The 16,684-nt window shown below is 48.0% G+C and overlaps 1 pseudogene; it reads right to left on the bottom strand.

Annotated features, from left to right (window-relative positions):
• Positions 1 to 10,493: 10,493 nt before the first annotated feature.
• On the bottom strand, positions 10,494 to 11,455 carry LOC101598801 (annotated as a pseudogene).
• Between the last annotated feature and the right edge of the window lie 5,229 nt (positions 11,456 to 16,684).

Here is a 16,684-nt window from a genome sequence, read left to right as displayed (position 1 = left end):
TGCACCCATTCTCTCTCTCTCCCTCTATCTGTCTTTTTCTCTGTGTCTGTCGCTCTCAAATAAAAAAAAAAAAGAAAGAAAAAGCCAAACCTAACCCAGCACCCACTGTACCCCCAGATTCTCATCCTCTCTATCCTGTCCTATAGGCATCTACTGGGGAGGACCTCATTTTTCCTCCCCCATATGCCCACCCTGAACGCCCTGAAACTCCTCTAGCAGCCCATCAAGGGGAACAACCTGCACCACCACCTGGTCAGGTGGGCCAACTTTCCCTTGGAATGCCCCCCCCATACCAGAGGATCCAATGGAGTCAACAGGCTGACTCCCAAGCTCTTCACTCAAGAGTTTTGGGGCCCCCCTGACCAGCACGGTAATCAACCACGTCACTACTGGCCTTTTGCCCCCAGTGATCTTTGTAACTGGAAAATGCAAACCCCAAAATTCTCTGAGAAACCTGGGGGTTTAATAGATTTATTAGATTCTATAATTTTCACCCACTTGCCAACTTGGGATAAGTGTCAACAGCTTTTGCAAATCCTTTTCACTACAGAAGAAACAGAGAGAATCCAGACTGAAGCTTGTAAACTGGTCCCGGGAGTAGATGGGACCCCAACCAATAACCAGGCTATAATAGATGCAAGTTTCCCACCAACCAGACCCGACAGGGACTTCAACACAGCAGAAGGTAATGAGAGACTCTAAGTCTTCCACCAGACTCTAATGGGGGGAGGGGTCTCTGGCACGCTACTAGGTGGCCCACTAATCTGGCTAAGGTCAGTGATGTACAGCAAGGGAAAGATGAATCACCTGCTGCCTTTTTAGAAAGGCTCAAGGAAGCGTATCGTACATATACATCCATGGACCCAGAGAGGCCTGAAAAAGAAACTGCAGTCATACTTAGTTGCTAACAGGGTGGCACCAGATATAAGGTAGAAGACACAAAAATTAGATAGGCTAGCTGACAAGAGCTTGCAGGGGCTGATTGCCCTGGCGGAGTGAGTCTACAATAATAGGGAAAGCTCAGAGGAACATCAAGCTCATGCCATATCTTCAGCTAATGGAAAAAATACTCACAATCTGGCTAAGATCTTTTAGCAGCAACTGGTGAGTCCCCAGGAGGACAAAACCAACAATTTAGAAAGCTCACCACTGAGCAAGGTAAGAAGGGACCTAAAAATCAGAGGCCCAAACTCCAGTGTAACCAGTGTGCCTACTGTACAAAAAAAAAAAAAAAAAAAAAGGGACATTGGGTCAAAGATTGCCCTGAAAAACCCTCACAAAGAGAAAAACGTGTGGACTGAGTCCAAGTCCTAGATTTGGAAGAACTCAATGACTAGGGGAGACAGGGTTCGGGCCCCTCCCTGTGCCCAGGGTAACCCTAAGAGTGGAGGGGACACCAATAAACTTTCTGGTAGACAGTGGCACTCAGTACTCAGTGCTAATACTGCCCCAAGGTAAATTGTCTGACAAATAGTCCTGGGTGCAAGGGGTTACTGGTATGAACCGCTCTCCATGGACTACCTGAAGAACGGTGGACCTTGGCTCGGGCTGGGTATCCCACCCTTTTATGGTCATACCAGAATGCCCATGCCCCCTGCTAGGAAGAGACCGCCTCACTAAAATTGGAGCCCAAATTTCCTTTGACTGAGATGGACCTCACATTGCTGACAGGCGGGGGGCAGCCCATACAGGTCCTGTCTGTGATGAAATTAGAAGATGAATATAGGCTCCACCAACAACTTGGTCCATTGAGAGACATTGCTCCCTGGTTATAGAAATTTCCTGCAGCCTCGACCAAAACTGGGGGAATGGGATTAGCCTCACATCGTCCACCCATTTGGGTAGAGCTAAAACCTGGAATGACCCCCATTAGGGAAAAAAGAACCCCGTGTCCCGAGAAGCCCATATGGGAATCACTCCTCATATTAGGCACCTCCAGGACCTGGGAATACTAATCCCCTGTCATTCCCCCTGGAACACACCCCTCCTCCCAGTGAAAAAGCCTCACACAGGGGACTACCAGCCAGTCCAAGACTTAAGGGAAGTCAATAAACGGGTGCTGGACATACACCCTACCGTGCCTTACCCTTATACACTTCTGTGTTCTCTGCCCCTCTCTCGGACTTGGTATGCAATTCTAGATTTAAAAGATGCTTTCTTCAGTCTGCCACTGGCTGTTCAGAGTCAGCCATGTTTGCCTTTGAATGGCACAACACAGAGGAAGGATTTAATGGACAGCTGACACAGCTGACCTGGACAAGATTGCCCCAGGGATTTAAAAACTCACCTATGCTGTTTGATGAGGCCCTACATGAAGATTTAGGTGAGTACCGTCAAACGCATCCCCATCTCACCTTAAAATACTAAATTTGAGGCCACAAATTGAAGACATTTCAAGCAAATGCCTAACCTATAAACTCATCAATGCTGATAACAAGCCTAAGGAACCAAGAACCCAGCTGAGAGGCTCTAAACCAGGAGCCCATTGGGAGTTGGACTTCACTGAGGTAAAACCAGGGAAATATGGCTACAGATACCTTCTAGTTTTTGTTTTGTTTTGTTTTGTTTTTGAGGTAGGGTCTCACTCTAGCCCAGGCTGACCTGGAATTCACTATGGAGTCTCAGGGTGGCCTGGAACTCACGGCAATCCTCCTACCTCTGCCTCATGAATGCTGGGACTAAAGGCGTGCGCCGGGCTGGAGAGATGGCTTAGCGGTTAAGCGCTTGCCTGTGAAGCCTAAGGACCCCGGTTCAAGGCTCGGTTCCCCAGGTCCCACGTTAGCCAGATGCACAAGGGGGCGCACGCATCTGGAGTTCGTTTGCAGAGGCTGGAAGCCCTGGCACGCCCATTCTCTCTCTCTCTCTCCCTCTATCTGTCTTTCTCTCTGTGTCTGTTGCTCTCAAATAAATAAATAAATAATTAAAAAAAATATTCTTTAAAGGCGTGCGCCACCAGGCCTGGCTTTATCTTCTAGTTTTTATAGATACCTTTTCAGGGTGGATTGAAGCCTTCCCCACCAAACACGACATGGCGCATGTAGTAACTAAGAAGATACTTGAGGAGCCAGGCATGGTGCCGCACGCTTTTAATTCCAGCACTCGGGAGGCAGAGGTAGGAGGATTGCCGTGAGTTCCAGGCCACCCTGAGACTCCATAGTGAATTCCAGGTCAGCCTGGGCTAGAGTGAGACCCTACCTCGACTAGTTCTTCATGCATCGCCACCACCACGAGACCCTTGAACCCCATTGGAAAGGACCTTACATGGTAATCCTGACCACCCCCACAGCTGTTAATGTCGACAGCATCACCACCTGGATTCATTACACCCATGTCCGCTTCACAGATCCCCTGGTCCAACCTGAGGACTATAAACCACAATGGAAAATTGATCAAGAACACAGCACCCCATTCAAATGCTCCTGATCCTGACCACACTCCTAACTGTATGTATTGAAAACCCCCATGAGTCTCAGAACCTCACCTGGCAGATAATAAACCTGGCAACAGGAGATGTTCTAAATTCTTCCACAATGGTAGCTCGCCCCACAACCTGGTTCCGTGACTTGACCTTTGACCTTGCAGCATTGCTTCAGTTGACATGGGATGACACTTTCATCCAAAAACACCGGTTCTATGTCTGCCCTGGACATTTAACAGGGAAACAACATCAGGGGAAAAAAAAAAAATGTGGAGGAGGAAAAACCTATTTCTGCCCCTCTCAGGCCTGTGTATCTACTGGGCACATTTGGTGGTCGGCCCCGTATGCCTCAGATCTGGTGGACTCAATCGACTTTCTGGGGGTCTGCCTAAATGTTGTACAGCAAAACAAGCTCATGGAACCATAGAGGACAATTGTCATTCAGTGTTGCTCAAATTCACTGAGCTTGGTAAAAAAAAATAAATAAATAAAAGGCACACGTTGGAGAGGACTGACCGGGGGAATTCACCTTTACAAGAAAACCAGATTTATGCCCCAAGACCCAGGGGCAATATTCACAGTTCAGCTCCTCGTTCAGGCCCGATGTCCCTCAGTCATAGGTCCTAATAAAATCCTGATTCCACCAAATAAGCCTACGCCTGCACCTTTAAATGTCCTTGTTCCAAACACCCTGAGTGTCACGTCTACCATTCTCCCCCTGAATATAAAGCCCACCTCCTCCCCAAGTTTCCACTGAATCCCTGGCTCCTGGCCACAGGCCTCCCTTCTTGTCTTGAACGCCTTGCGCCCCAACCTCACTACCTCCTGTTGGCTTTGCCTGAATGTTAACCCTCCTTACTATGAAGGCGTTGCTGCCTCGGGAGTCATTCCTAACACTTCAGAGCATTCGCTATGTAGGTGGCAATGTTCTGAAGGCCTGTCCCTCCAGTCAATCTCAGATCAGGGACTACGTATGGGCAACTTACCCCCCACACCCTCCCATCTGTAACTCCACTTACTCTCAGAATGGCACAGGTTATCTCCTGCCGCCCAATAACACCTGGTGGGCCTGCTCTACGGGACTGACTCCTCATCTTCACTCTGCCATTTTGACTAAAGAGGAATCCTTTTGTGTTTTGGTCCACTTCCTCCCTAGAATTTCCTGCCATCTCAAGGAAGAGACGCTTGCTCTCCTCAAGCCTCCCACTCCCAACCTAGGATGCCCCAAGAGAGAGTTAGCAACTGCCATCCTGCTATCTTCTTTACTGGGACTAGGGATCGCGGGAGGCATAGGCACCAGAGCGTCTGCCATAGTCCTCCAGGATCACAATTACAACAGCCTCCGTTTGGCCATAGACGCAGATTTAAACGCATTGGAACAGTCAGTATCCCACCTCCCGAAGCCCCTCTCATTCTTAGCAGAAGTGGCCCTACAAAACCGAAGGGGTTTAGATTTATTATTTTTTTAAGGAAGTCTCTGTGCAGCGCTGGGAGAAGAATGTTATTTTTATGTGGACCATTCTGGTATAGTCAAAGAATCTATGTTGTTGCTTAGAAAAAGACTACACGACAGGAAAACAGAACAGAAAAAGACCCAGTCCTGGTATGAGTCTGTGTTTAATTGGTCACCAGGACTGACCACCTTGCTGTCAGCCATAACAGGGCCATTAATAATCGTCTTGCTTCTGCTCACCTTCGGACCCTGCATTATCAATAGACTAGTCTCCTTCGTTAGGAAACGGATTAACACAGTGCAACTCATGGTACTGAGGGCACAGTACCGTCCCTTGGAACCTACCTTCTAATAAGGACCCAAGATTGGGCCCTCTTAAGTACAAGCAAAGGGGGGAATGAAGGGCCATCCCAGAGTAAAGCCAGGACAGGCTTCAAAGTCATCAGTAGGCCGAAGTTTATGTTTCCTGGTAAAGGTTTAACAGTTACTGGAAAAGCCACAAACTGTCCAGCACCTGCAAACTTGCCTGTAGTGGGCCAATCAGAAGGGACTAAGTAAGCATTGTGTATTCCTGTGGTTTTACATAAATTTGCTTAATGTTCCTCAACAGTAATGTAACCAATCAGCTTGTAATATGTATGCTCTTGCTAAATGCCAACCAATCATATAAATGCCAAGGTGGAAATTCCCTTTTCCCTGTTCAGACCTCAATAAAAACCTCTCCCAACCGCCATTCGGGGCTCTTAGATGGATCCACTGCATTGGTGAAGCCTAGAGCCTGAGCTTAAGCCTGAAATAAAGCTCTCTGCTGTTGCATACGTGATTGTCTCTTGGTGGTCTTTGGGGATTCTATGATCTGGGCACAACAGGTGCTTGCTTGCAAAGCCTGACGGTCTAGGTTCAGTTCCCCAGAACATAGCTAAAGCCAGTTGCACAACATGGTGCATGCATCTAGAGGGTTTTTTTTTTTTTTTTTTTTTTTTTTTTTTGCAGCATGCTCCCCTTCTCCCTTTCTCTGTCTCTTCTCTGTGTCTCTCTTTCAAATATTTTTTTTTTCAAGGTAGGGTCTCACTCTAGCCCAAGCTCACCTGGAACTCATTATATAGTCTCAGGGTGGTCTCGAACTCATGGCGATCCTTCCACCTCTGCCTCCCAAGTGCTGGGATTAAAGGCGTGCGCCACCACACCCGGCTATGAATAATTTTTTTTTTATTTACAACTTCCATGATTGTAAACAATATCCCATGGTAATGTCCTGTTTTCCCCCACTTTCCCCTTTGAAACTCCATTCTTCATCATATACCCTCCCCATCTCAATCAGTCTCTCTTTTATTTTGATGCCATCATCTTTTCCTCCTATTATGATGGTCTTGTGTACTGATGGTCAGGCACTGTGAGGTCATGGATATCCAGGCCATTTTGTGTCTGGGGGGAGCACGATGTATGGAGTCCTACCCTTCCTTTGGCTCTTACATTTTTTCTACCACCTCTTCAGCAATAGACCCTGAGCCTTGGAAGGTGTGATAGAGACATTGCAGTGCTGAGCACTCCTGTCACTTCTTTCCAGCACCTCGATGCCTTCTAAGTCATCCCAAGGTCATTACCATCTGAAAAGAGAAGATTCTCTACCAAAAGTGAGACTGGCATCAAATAAATTTTTAAAACATCTCTTCTCTCTGGAGTCCGCTGTGCGCTAGTAAAGAAAGAAAGCCCTTATGGGCTAGAGAGATGACCCCGCGGTTAAAAGCACTTGCTTGCAAAGCCTGATGGGCAAGGGTCGATTCCCCACTACCCATGTAAAGGGAGATGCACAAAGCGGCACATGTGTCTGCAGTTCGTCTGCAATGGCAGGATGCCCTGATGTGCCCATACTCTCTTCCTGTCTCCTACAGCTTAAAAATACTAACAGTAGAACTAGATTGAATAAAGATTTTTAAAATATTTTATATTTATATATTTGGGAGAGGAAGAGAGAGAATGGATGCACCAGGGCCTCTGGCTACTGCAAATGAACTCCAGACGCATGTGCCTCCCTGTGCACCTAGCTTACATGGGTCCTGGGGAAATCATCATACTTGGGTCCTTAGGCTACGCAGGGAAGCGCCTTAACCGCTAAGCCACCTTTCCAGCCCTGAATACAGTTGTCTGTCTGTCTGTCTGTTTGTTTTAAGATTTCAAAAGAAAGCAAGCCGTGTGCCCTGAGTACCAGGGCTCGGGAGTGTTTCGCGCGTGCACCAAAAGTGCCCTGGGACCGGGGACGCCCGGGGGGGACAGTCCTGCTCGGGCTCTCCCCCCCCCCCCCACCCCTGGCGCGTGGCCGAGCCCTGCGGGCTGCAGTCGCCGTGGAGAATTCCGTGATTGTCCCAGACGCCCCGCGGCCGCCGGCTGCCTGCCTGCCTGCCCGGGGCGGGCCGCAGCCCCGGCCCCCGCCGCCCCGCGCCCCGGGCGTCCACCCGCGCACCTGCCCGCGCCCCGCCCGGGCGTCCACCCGCCCGCCATCTGTCGTCTGCGCGCCATTGTCCTGGACGACACCCAAGGGGACCCGGGGGCTCAGGCCCGGCGAGAGGCAAACAAGGAAGGTTTATTCCAGTCCTGTCTGGAGGTGACCTTGAACAAAACAGCCCAGCTGCCCTCCCCCCGCCCGTTAGCTTCTGGTGCGGACTTTCTTTGGGGACGTCCCCTAGGTGGGGGTGGGGGAGACGGACGGAGGCCAGCCTTGTCTTTCGGGGATGCTATTCTATCTTGGAAGACTCCCCCCGCCCCCGCCCCCCAACTTTCAGCCCGCAGATTCCTCCTCCAAGCCTCCGAGAAGAACCCGGGCAGCCCGTTTCAAATGCAGATGTTGGCTTTGTCTGCCTTCGTTGAGCGCCATTGTCCCAGCCTCTGGGGATGCGAGTTGAAAGCCCAGCGTGTCTGTTCTGTGATCGCAGAACAAGTCTGTCTTTCGAGCCGTTCTGTTGGCTCTGCAGTCAGTATTTCACCCAGATTTGTTGACTATTTCACATCCTCTCTTACTGTTCCTAGAGACTGCAAATATAGCCTTTCCTATATATCCTGACCAAAAAGAAAAGAAAATAGACCATGGACACTGTGTGCTGGTGGGCTGGCCTTTCCTAACCACAGCCCTGCGGGCCCCAATTCTACGCCTCCCTCCCTCTTAGGTTCCTCTCTTCACCTCCGGTTTAGAGATCTCGCGGTCCTCTCCCATTAAATACACCCACTGGGAAAACTGGCCAAAGGACAGGAGGCTCTATGGGGCATATGTGAAACCCATCTCTGTGTATGTAAAACAAATGGGACTCACTTAACTTGGGTCATTATTCCTGACGGGCACTTCGTGCAAAGAGAAGTCAGGGTTTCAGGGGAGCTCAGGTTGGTCTCTCTGGGATGCCCCAGCAAAAGGACAGTTACTCCCTTCCTGTGAATCTTTTTCTTTTTAGGGGGAGGGGGTTCAAGGTAGGGTCTCCCTCTAGTTCAGGCTGACCTGGAATTCACTATGTAGTCTCAGGGTGGCCTCGAACTCACTGCAATCTTCCTACCTCTGCCACCCAAGTGCTGGGATTAAAGGAGTGCGCCACCACACCCAGCTACAAAATTTTTTAATATTTATTTATTTATTGGTTTATATTTTTGTTCATATTTATTTATTTTTTTGAGAGTGACAGAGAGAGAGAGAGGGAGGCAGATACAGAGAGAGAATGGGTGCGCCAGGGCCTCCTTTCCACTGCAAATGAACTCCAGGTGCATGCACCCCCTTGTGCATCTGGCTAACATAGGTCCTGGGGATCGAACCGGGGTCCTTAGGCTTCACAGGCAAGTGCTTAACTGCTAAGCCATCTCCCCAGCCCTTATTGGTTTGTTGTTTTTTTTTTTTTTGAGGAAGGGATTCAGTCTAGCTCATTCTGTAACCAAGTGCCAGGATTGCTGAGGGTGGGGGGGGGACAACCTCAGGTGTTGTTCCTCTTAGATGTCCTCCCTATTTTCTGAGGTAATAGTCTCTCCACTAGCCTTCAGGGAGCCAAGAAGATTAGACTGGCTAGCCAGTGAAGCCTGGGCCCAGTTCCTTGTTTGTTTGTTTGTTTGTTTTTTAAAGTGTTTTGAGACTGGATCTTGCTCTGGAGCCCAGGCTAGCCTGGAACTTGCAGCAATCCTTCTGCCTCAGCCTCCCTGGTGTTGGGATTACAGGAATACATCCAGCTTGGGGTCTCTTTATACAAGAAAGGGAACTATATCCCTGAAAGAGCCCAGCCCCCCAGGAAGCCCACTCATATGTCTTCAGGGAGTCCCACCAGAGTAGATCAGAGCACACTGGGGTTTTCTATCATATTTTTAATAAAGGATTGATAAAAATAGACTCAAGAAGGCTAAATTGTGAATTATTGAGTTTGTTCAGGGGAACTGATATCTAGGAAAAGGCTGGGGCAGTTACACACACACACACACACACACACACACACAAAGACTGGAAATAAAGCTCCTTCAAATAACAGACCAAAAAGGATTAAGAAACAGTGAAGTCAAAGCCAGGCAAGGTGGTGCACACCTTTAATCCCAGCACTTGTGAGGAAGAGGTAGGAGGATTGCTGTGAGTTTGAGGCCACCCTGAGACTACAGAGTCAATTCCAGATCAGCCTGGGCTAGAGTGAGACCCTGCCTTGAAGCTCACCCCCCCCACAAAAAAAAGGAAGGAAGAAAAAAAGAAATAGTGAAAGCATAGATTGTTACTAGAAATTTTTCAGAGCCAGAGATGGGATACCTTCCAATCAGTTGTTGGCCAGAGAGGTCCCTGATGGCCCTCAGAACATTATAGGCCATTGCCGAGGCTTTTGATTCCTCACAGGAATAGGTGGTAAGACCCTATTGCTGAAGACTCCACATACTTGGGTTGCAAAGTCACTGAGAAACCCTGTGGGACCTGAACTGAAAACCTCCTCCGTGTAGACCAGCTAACAGAAAGCTGGAAAAAACTATGCTTCATGTAGCTCCATGGGAGAGAGAAATCACCAGTGGAGATAAACAACAATGGACACTATAAGCCTTAAATATGGCCAGGAAGGCCAAATGAGCCAACAGGTGCAATAGTGGCATGTCTGTTATGGGAGAAACCAACAGCTTTCTAATTGGATTAGAGGCACGCTCCATAGGAGGGAATACGTGCCTGATACTGCAACCCTTTGATGGGAAGATCATGAGCCCTAGGGGTGTAACGTCTGCCAATGTAAGCCTAAATGTACACATTATGTTACCAACCTGCCCAGTAAGCACTTCTTGTATTGTTCATACCCACATATTAATGCTGCTCTCACTTTTTTTAAAAAAATACTGAAATGTATTTTATTTACATGGTATAAAAATTTCAGTAACAAAAAATTCTCATCATGAAAGCAGAGCTGAAATACTTGTCCTAATTGACAACTTGACACAGTCATGTAAAATGTGTTCCATTTCATGATTTTTCACAAGGAAAATTTCTAATTTGGTTTGTCTAAACACTCCAAACATCCTTTATGTGTGTATTATGCAAGGGTGTTCCTTCCTGCCTTGTTCTTCTGAAGACACTGTGAGAGAGCGGGGACTGCGACCCTCCACAGCCATCAGGAGAGAGCAGCTGGCTTGATCCTTTTAACTCTCTTGGAATCGGTTATCTTCTGTGACAGTACTTCTTGTAGGATAGGATTCTGCTTCCACAAATATACATCGGGACTCATACTTTCTTTCCCTTTCCCAGTTCTCCCCCACTTCCACGTGCACCGCTCCTTGCTTTCCAGGGTTGGAGCCCTCGGTGTAGAATTTCTCTCGCATGCGTCTCAGCCCGTCTTTTACATACTCGATAAAACTGACGTGCTGCCCCCGACCTCGTCTTGCCGTCTCCCCATAGCCTTTGACAGGTTCACCGAAGACACTGGTCACCTCAGGATGTACTCTGCATTTCTCAAAGGCTTTCCCACATATAATATTAGGACTGAGGAGAGATGGCTTAGCGGTTAAGCACTTGCCTGTGAAGCCTACGGACACTGGTTTGAGGCTTGATTTCCCAGGACCCACATAAGCCAGATGCACAAGGGGGAGCACGCATCTGGAGTCCATTTGAGTGGCTGGAGGCCCTCGTGTGCCCATTCTCTCTCTATCTGCCTCCTTCTCTCTCTGTCTGTCGCTCTCAAATAAATAAGCAAAAATAAACAACAACAACAAAATATTAGGACTGAATGAAGAGAAAAGTTCTTTGCAAATCGTGTATAACAAGCCCCCTGTCACGCTGAGGTGAAATCCCTTCCAGTTTCTTTCACTTTCTAAGGTGGTGAGATGGTGGTTTCTCCACTTTGACCTCTGCGCACAGACACTTGCTTGCTGCTGTCCTCTTTTGCTTTCTGAGGATTCGGTGTCTGAGTCCCAATGGTTTTCTGGGCGACTCCACATACTGGTTTAGGTTGCACCATTTTTTTCTGCTCTTGCAGCCCGCATCTCAAACGGGACCCAGTTTTCAATCAAGCTTTGTTGAGCACAAAGTATGACAAAAATCTCTTTCCTGTGGACCCGTGCATCTTCTCTGCATAGTGCACAGCTCGCAGAAGAGTACACATCATGTTCCTAGAAAACTGTCCACGATAGGGACAAAAGCGTCGCAATCCATAACACGCCTACCAAGACAAATGTCATGAAATCAAAACATTCACGTTACACAGCGCGTTACGCCAAGATATCAATAAGAAAAACCTCCAAGACAAGTTACGTACACCTTTCTTTCTTTACTTGAATTAAAGCAGCTACTCTCACTTTTGGTTAGAGAAGCTTCTCTTTTCAGATAGCAGGGACCTTAGGATGACTCAGAAGGCACCATAGTGCTAAGAAGTGACAGAGGAGTTCTCAGCACTGAAATGTCTCTGTCACACCTTCCAAGGCTCAGGGTCCATTGCAGAAGAGGTAGCAGAAAGAATGTAAGAGCCAAAAGAAGGGTAGGACTCCTTACAACATGCTCCTCCAGACACAAAATGGCCTGGATATCCATGACCTTGCAGTGCCTGACACTACCTACACAAGACCACCATAATAGGAGGAAAAGATGAAAATACCAAAAATAAAAGAGAGACTGTTTGAGACGGGGAGGGGATATGATGGAGAGTGGAATTTGAAGGGGAATGTGGGAGGGTGGGAATTACCATGGTTTATTGTCTATAATTATGAAAGTTGACAATAAGAAAAAAGAAAAAGGATATAGTGAAGGGCCGGGTGAGGCAGTCTGTGGTGGTTTGATTCAGGTGTTCCCCATAAACTTAGGTGTGCTGAATGCCACGTTCCCCAGCTAATAGAGATTTGGGAATTAATGCCTCCTGGAGGCAGTGTATTGTTGGGGGTGGGCTTATGGGTTTTATAGCCAGTTTCTCCTTGCCAGTGTTTGGCACACTCTTCTATTGCTATTGTCCACCTTATATTGGCCAGATGGTGATGTCCACCCTCTGCTCATGCCATTGTTTTCCCTGCCATTGTGGAGCTTACCCTAGAGTGTGTAAGTCAAATTAAACCCCTTTTCCCCAAAAGCTGCTCTTGGTCGGTTGATTTCTTCCAGTAACATGAACCTGACTGCAAAAACATCTTTAGGCCCAGCACTCTGGAGGCAGAGGTAGGAGTATAGCTGTGAGATCAAGCCCAGCCTCATACTACATAGTGAATTCCAGCATGGGTTAGAATAAGACTCTACCTTGAAAAACTGAAAGAAATAGTGAAGAATCAAAGATAAATCTTACATATATAGTGAAAATGAGAGAGTACCTCCAAAGCATGACACAGATAAAAAGCAAGAAGAAAAATCTCCAGGGGCTGGAGAGCTGGCTTAGTGGTTAAGATGTCTGCCTGAAAAGCCAAAGGATCCTGGTTCAATTCTCTAGGACCCACATAAGCCAGATGCACAAGGTAGCCTATGCAGCTGAAGTTCCTTTGCAGTAGCCAGAGGTCCTGGCTCACCCACCCTCTCTCTCTCTCTCTCAAATAAGTAAATAAAAAATATATTTTTTAAAATGGAAAAATCCTCAAGCCAAGGTAGTCTTTCCCCACCCTTCTTGGCCTGGAATGAGGGACGGACATAAGTGGATGCTCAGACAGTGTGGTGGTTTGATTCAGGTGTCCCCCATAAACTTAGGTGTTCTGAATGCTAGGTTACCAGCTGATGGATATTTGGGAATTAATGCCTCCTGGAGGGAGTGGATTGTTGGGGACGGGTTTATGGATATTAAAGCCAGTTTCCCCATGCCAGTGTTTGGCACACCCTCCTGTTGCTGTGTCCCACCTTATGTTGGCCAGGGGGTGATGTCCACCCTCTGCTCATGCCATCGTTTTCCCCTGCCATCGTGGAGCTTCCCCTTGAGCCTGTAAGCCAAAATAAATCTCTTTTTCCCAGAAGCTGCTCTTGGTTAGGTGATTTCTAACAGCGATGCGAACCGGACTGCAACAGACAGGTCACAGGGCAAGAGGAAGAAAGACCAAGAGACAGGAAGCCAGTGGGCGACCTCCTGAATACAGACCCGACATCCAATCCAGCTGCATCTTGTCATCAGACTGAGGTGTATAGTCAGAGACCTGATTGGTTTGTGCTCAAGGGCTGACCCAGAGAGGCGGGGTCACTACGAGGGTCACTGGCAGCCATCTTGGAGAGACAGGAGCAGAAAGAATTTTTATTTGTACCAAGAGAGACAGACTGCCATCTCTTTGGGATTCTGTCCCTAACTAACTGCCTGAAAGAAGCTAGCTTTCTCCTAGTTCTCCTTCAATATTCCTAGGCAGAGAGAGAGAGAGAGAGAGAGAGAGAGATGGGGGGGGGGGAAGAAGGAGAGAGAGAGCAGATACCAGGTACACCTAGCAAACTCAAAACAAGCCTTCTCACATGGCTCCAGATGGCAGTGTTTGCTTTTCTTTCCTTGTTGACCCTAGGCAGGCCATCCCCCCTGCTGGGCTTCGGGTCTTGCCTGCTGCTGGGAGACCCTGAGGAAAACTCTCCTCTTTGAACCTGGGCTTCCTCCTAGGGAAACAAGGGTAGGGATATTCAACAAAGGAGGATTTAGGACCCAGTGAGAAAGTGTCAGAAGCATTTCTGGCCTGCTGAGTGCACTCCTGAGACAAAGCCCTATGGCCAGCTGCTGGTTTTGTCTAGAGAAGTCTCGGGAGAGGGCTGGAAGATTTTTGGATGAGCAAAGGACACATTGGCAGGTGGCAGGAGATAGACTGTTAAAAAGAGAAAAACTGGAGTTGAAGGAGGACCAGGCACAAGGGTTGAAGGAAGGTCAGTTAGGTTGTGCTGTTAGTAAGCACAGAATATTGAGGCTGGGGAGATGGCTCCGTGGTTGAAGGCGCTTGCTTGCAAAGCCTGACAGCCAGGGTTTGAGTCCCCAGTACCCACATAAAGCCAGATGCACAAAGTGGCACATGTGCCAGGAGTTTATTTGCCCTGGCACATCCATATTCTTTTTCTTTTCTTTTTGTTCTTTCTCTTCCTTTCTCTTGCAAATATATATAAGATGTTAAAAAACAGAAACAACAACAACAAAAAGAAAAACAGCTGAACATGGTGGCTTACACCTTTAAACTCAACACTTGGGAGGCAGAAGTAGGAGGATCACTGTGAATTCAAGGCCAGCTTGGGACTACAGAGTGAGTTCCAGGTCAGCCTAGGCTAGAATGAGACCCCTTGAAGAAAAACAAAACAACAAAAACAAAAACCCCCACAGACAATAAGCACTCCTTTTTATTGTTTGTTCAAGAGAGAGAGAGAGAGACAGATAGGGAGGGAGGGAGGGAGGGAGGGGAGAGAGAGAGAGAGAGAGAGAGAGAGAGACAGGAGCTGGAGAGATGGCTTAGTGGATAAGGCACTTCCCTGAAAAGCCAAAGAACCTCAGTTCAATTCCCCAGGACCCACATAAGCCAGATGCACAAGGTGGTGCACATACCTGGAGTTCATTTACAGTGGCTGGAGGCCCTGGCGCACCCATTCTCTCTGTCTCTCTTTCTCTCACTGTGCCTCTTTCTCTCTCTCAAATAAGCAAATTAAATTAATATGTAAATAGATAGATAGAGGGAGCATATGGGCATTCCAGGGCCTCCTTCCACTGTAAACGATCTCCAGTCACATGCCTTGCCTTGTGAGCCTGGCTTTAATTTACGTGGGTGCTGGGGAATTGAACCTGGGCTGTCAGGCTTTGTAAGCGAGTATCTTTACCCATCGCGCCATCTCTCCAGTCTTTCTGTCTTTTGTTTGTGTATTTAGATGACTGTCTCACTGTTCAGCCCGGCTGACCTGAAATTTCTATGTCGTCCTCCCAAGTGTGAGACGGCAGTGCCTGTGGAGGCCCTGGTCATTTTTTCTGAGGGAGAGGCTGAGAGGAGGGGCCCAGCTCCCTTGAGAATGTTCTTCTGACAACTGCAGAGACAGGGGATGTTAAGGCAAACCACACAAGTACGGCGCCCTTAACATGTGTTCCAGAGCCCAAGTGAGCCACGTGACCCGTTGGGCTTTGATTCTAGAATGTCCCCCTTAAAGCTTCAGTTTTGCAAACTTGGTTGCCAACAGGTGGCCTTCAGGGAAGTGATTGGATTCTGAGGGCTCAGACCTAATCAGTGGATCAATCTCTTGATGGATTCACCACATAATAGTATTATTGGGAAATGGGACCTAGCTTGAGGAAGTTGGTCACTGGGGGTTTGCCCTGGAAATAAATAAATAAATAAATAAATAAATAAATAAATAAATAAATAAATAAATATGTCTTCTCTCTGGCCCCTTCCTTTTTCTCTTACTGTCCTAACTCCATCAGCCATAACGTTTTGCTTCATCGGAGGCCACCAAACACAGAGCCTCCTGACCACAGAGTGAAACCTCTAGAACCGTGAGCCAAAGAAAACCTCTCACACCGGTTAGCTGTGGTATTTTGTTGTAATGGTAGAAAGTAGAGTCCCTGAGTGCCTGACGCAGCTCAATACGAGATACCAATGTGTCCCCGGCCCAATGGACCAAGAATGAGGGTGGCTTCTGGCAATTGGGTGCCCTGTCCCTGCGATTCTCCTAGGTCATCCTCATTTCTCCTGCAAACTCCGGGGGGTGCCGCGTTGTTTTCCCAGACGCAGACTCCGCGTGCACAGCCCATGTGTGCTTAGTGAGAGTCGGAATGAAGGGCAGGCCTGCGGGCTGGGGCAAGGTTTGAGAGTTGTGAATGTAGACTGGACTCGATGCCCTTCTTTTTTTTTTTTTTTTTTAAATTTTATTTATTTATTTATTTTGAGAGCGACAGACACAGAGAGAAAGACAGATAGAGGGAGAGAGAGAGAATGGGCACGCCAGGGCTTCCAGCCTCTGCAAACGAACTCCAGACGCGGCGCCCCCTTGTGCATCTGGCTAACGTGGGACCTGGGGAACTGAGCCTCGAACCGGGGTCCTTAGGCTTCACAGGCAAGCGCATAACCGCTAAGCCATCTCTCCAGCCCTCGGTACCCTTCTTTAAGTGAGAGCCCGGAGTACAAACCAATGGCCTTCCGCTCATCGCCTCCCTGAGGAGAGACGCAAGATCTCAGGCTTTCATCTGGAGTCTCTTTTTCACACTCCCTTCTTTATAGCCAAACTTGACCTCTCTCCATTTTCTTTTTTCCCCTTCCTTCCTCCCTTCCTTCCTTCCTTCCTTCCTTCCTTCCTTCCTTCCTTCCTTCCTTCCTTCCTTCCTCCTCCCCCCTCCCTTCCTTCCTTTCTTTCTTTCTTTCTTGTCTTTTGAGGTAGGCTCTCTCTCAAGCCCAAACTGACATGATGGAATTCACTATGTAGCCTCAGGTGGCCTCGA

This window comes from Jaculus jaculus, chromosome 17, assembly GCF_020740685.1.
Source record: "Jaculus jaculus isolate mJacJac1 chromosome 17, mJacJac1.mat.Y.cur, whole genome shotgun sequence".
Classification (NCBI taxonomy): domain Eukaryota; kingdom Metazoa; phylum Chordata; class Mammalia; order Rodentia; family Dipodidae; genus Jaculus; species Jaculus jaculus.
The sequence above is the reverse complement of the archived record's forward strand: the minus strand, read 5'-3'. Positions and strand labels throughout refer to the sequence as shown.